Source organism: Pinus tabuliformis, chromosome 6 (genome assembly GCF_031772625.1).
Source record: "Pinus tabuliformis cultivar Carrire ecotype Pingquan chromosome 6, CPIR1, whole genome shotgun sequence".
Classification (NCBI taxonomy): Eukaryota; Viridiplantae; Streptophyta; class Pinopsida; order Pinales; family Pinaceae; genus Pinus; species Pinus tabuliformis.
The window spans coordinates 1,796,431,596-1,796,435,251 of record NC_142292.1 but is presented as its reverse complement, the minus strand read 5'-3'; positions in this window follow the sequence as shown (position 1 = coordinate 1,796,435,251).

Below are 3,656 nucleotides of genomic sequence, written 5' to 3'. Positions count from 1 at the left end.
GAAAACATCTCGACGAGTAGAATCTATATAGAATATCCTTGACTCAGAATAGAGTAATTTTTTAGGTCAAAATTCCCATGCAAGATCGGGGTAGCCCCCAGTGCTGCTTGGGTTGACATCATTGACAATCACTGATTAAAAATATCCCCCTTTGGCATTGATGGCAACACAAGTACTCCTCTTGTGATCATGACACCTCTTCCTACTACCTTCTCTCCCCCTTTGTCATAAATGGAAAAGGGTAACTCCCCCGAACAAATAGCCATCCTACGGACATGTACACACCTCCACTCCCCCTTTCTACTCGAGTAGATAAGAGAAAGAGTTTAATGAAAACTTGGTAGAATCCCAAGCTTTTGGCGAAGATACTCAAATGCTTCACGAGGTAATGGTTTGGTAAAGATGTCAGCAATTTGTTCCTTTGTGCCAACATATTTAAGCTTGATATTCTTTTCAGTGACATGCTCTCTAAAGAAATGATATTTAATCAGAATGTGCTTCATTTTGGAATGCATCATAGGATCATTGGCGATATGGATGGCTCTAGTGTTATCGCAAAAGATGGGAATAGGCTCATCGAACTTGAATTGAAGATATTGAAAAGTTTTCTTCATCCAAAGAACTTGAGTACAGCAAGTTGTTGCTGCGACATATTATGCTTCTACTGTGGATAACAAGATTGAAGATTGTTATTTACTTAACCATGAAACAAGACAACCACCTAGATAGAATTTTGCTCCACTGGTACTCTTACGATCATCAACACTTCCTGCCCACTCTGCATATGTATAAGCTTGGTTGGCCAGATCATTTCCTTTGGGATACCATAGACCATATTCTGTTGTGCCCTGAAGATACCAAAGAATTCATTTAACAGCAATAATATGAGATTATTTTGGTGCTTCTTGGAATCTTGTTAGTTGTCCAATTGCCTACATCACATTAAGCTGGGAGGCTGTCACATATAAGAGACTACCAATCATGGATCTATACAACCTTTGGTCCACATCCTTTGATGAATTTTCTAAGCTTAACTTGCAACATGTTACCATGGGGGTAAACATTGGCTTGCAATCTTCCATCTCGAATTTCTTGAGCACTTCTTTGATGTACTTGGTTTGATATATGAATATTCCTTTATCCTGCTGAGAAATCTAAAGCCCTAAAAAGTATGTCAGTTCGCCAATCATATAAATTTCAAACTCACTTTGCATTTTTTTTGCAAAGTCTTTACTTAATTTGTCATCATTGCTTCCAAATATTGTATCATCCACATATATTTCAATAATGGTAGGTTATCTTGATCCACTTTCACATAAAGATTGTTGTCAGCACGTCCTTTCTTAAATCCCTGTTGATGTCGATATCCGTCAAGATGAGCATACCAAGCCCTAGGAGCTTTCTTGAGACCATATAGATCCCTTTTTAATGTACAGAGGTAGTCTTCTTTGGCAGAGAGAAGAAAACCTTTGGGTTTTTCAATGTAAACTTCTTCCTCCAATTGACCATTTAGAAAAGCTAACTTAACATCCATTTGGTAGACCTTGATTTTTCTCAAGAAGCATAATTAAGATACATCCTGATAGCTTGCATTTTGAAAATGGGAGCAAATGTTTCTTCAAAATCGATTCCTTCAACATGTGCATATCCTTTGCAGACCAATCTTGCCTTATTCTTGGTAACCTGTAATCCTTCAACTATTTTGCTCCTCCTGAACCTGTAATGAAACTGCCATCTTGTTCAAACTACCTTCCTGTCAATCGTAGACTTGTGCCATATATTGTTGCATAGACTCCTCCTCTACAAACATTAAGGATTCAACAAGCCAGATTGTTCAAAATGATGAGTCACCTAATGGGCCATCTTGACTTGACTCATTATCTGAAGAAACTACTAATTCCTCATGACCTTTTGCTTTTACAAATCCTGAAAGCATAACAAATGAAACCTTGTTATTTTCTTTGTCTTCCTTCTTATTCCTGCAATCTCGATCCATGTGCCCATAGTTATGACACTTGAAGCATTCGAAGTTGTCCATAGGTGATTCCATTTAATATCTGCAACCACGAGCGTTATGGCCATAGTTATGGAATTTGAAACATTCAATGTTTGGCCCAAATATCACGTATTCTCTTCTGACAAAATCATCATGGAACTTGTCTCGTGATCCTACAAACTTTCTTCTATGGTTTTGCAGATAATGATTGTACCTATCAAAAACTTCACAATCCATAGCCATATGTCCATCGTTAGCACATAAAAAGAAATAACCATTAAATAAACGTGCGTACCTTAATGGTTCATTCGGATGTGATGGTCATTGATAATTGTACCTGTCAATAACTTTACAATCCTTGGCCATATGTCCATAGTTAGCACATGAAAAATAATAACCATTAAATAAACAAACATACCTGGAATATTTTTCATTCTTCTTTGGAGGTAATGTTGTAGTTTGTTGTGGTCCTTTGTTCTTGATTACTTTGGTCTTGTTCTTTGGAGTTGCAACATTGTTCTTTGGCTTTTCACTTTGATCAACTTCCTTCTTAGAATCATCCTGCGAAGATGTGGAGCTTGTACCTTCATCAACTGGAGCTTTACCATCTCTAATTGCCTTCATTTTTGCTTCTTCATATTTCTTATCTTGAAAGTGTTCTTTTTGTTATCCCTTGAGTTTGTTGATCTCAACGCAAGTTGCATCAAGTTCTTCTTGCTTTTGAGCAATATCTTCTTGAAACCAGCTTTTCAAGATCTTCCTTCTTTTTTGTACCTCCTCCACTTGTAGCTTAAGAAGAGTGGTCTTCTCTACTTCTCTGTTGAGAAACTGTATCTGTTCCTTCTACTTCTCATTTTCACTCCTGAGCCTGCTTATTTCTACTGAAGATGTTTCTAATTCCTTTTTATTTTGGTCAATAACAGATATGTATCTTTGATCAAATTACTTCCTTTCAATTTCTTCTTCCTGCATCTATTGTGTGATCCTGCTAATCTCTGCAAACGTTGTGACGAGTTCTTGTTGCTTATGTTGGACTTCTCCCTTGAGGTCTCTTGTCGATGTATTCTTGATTTCTTCCAATTGAGTTCTAAGACTACTAATGATCTTCTCAGACTCTTCATTTTCTTTGATGAGTTCTTTTGTTGTCTTTAATTCTGCTTCCAAAAGTCTTGTCTTTTCCTTTTGACTTTTGAGTTCCTTTATCACCTTGATCACTTGATTTTGAAACTCTGTTTTACTCATTTCTCCCATTTCTTCATCATAATCAGAAGGATCTGAATTTTCAATAACATCTTGACCTGATTTATTTTGAATAGAGATTATGAAGCTTTTCCCAAAGAGCTTTAGCTGTTGAACATTGACCAACTTTTGTTTTCACAGAATTTGGCAAAACATTCAAAATTACATTCATGGCCTTTGAATTGTACCTTTTAGCTTCGTCGGTAGATGTGTCTCTAGAAACAATTGATTCCCATACTCCATGTCCCTACAAATGTACTTCCATCCTGTATTCCCATATCAGTAATTATCTGCATCAAAATCAGGGGTTGGTACAAAATACTCACTTTCTTTAGATTTTGTTGTACCTATACCTTCCTTTTAAATCCTTGTAACCTTCTTCTTTGACTTTCCCATATCTATGCTCTAAAAACTAACTTCC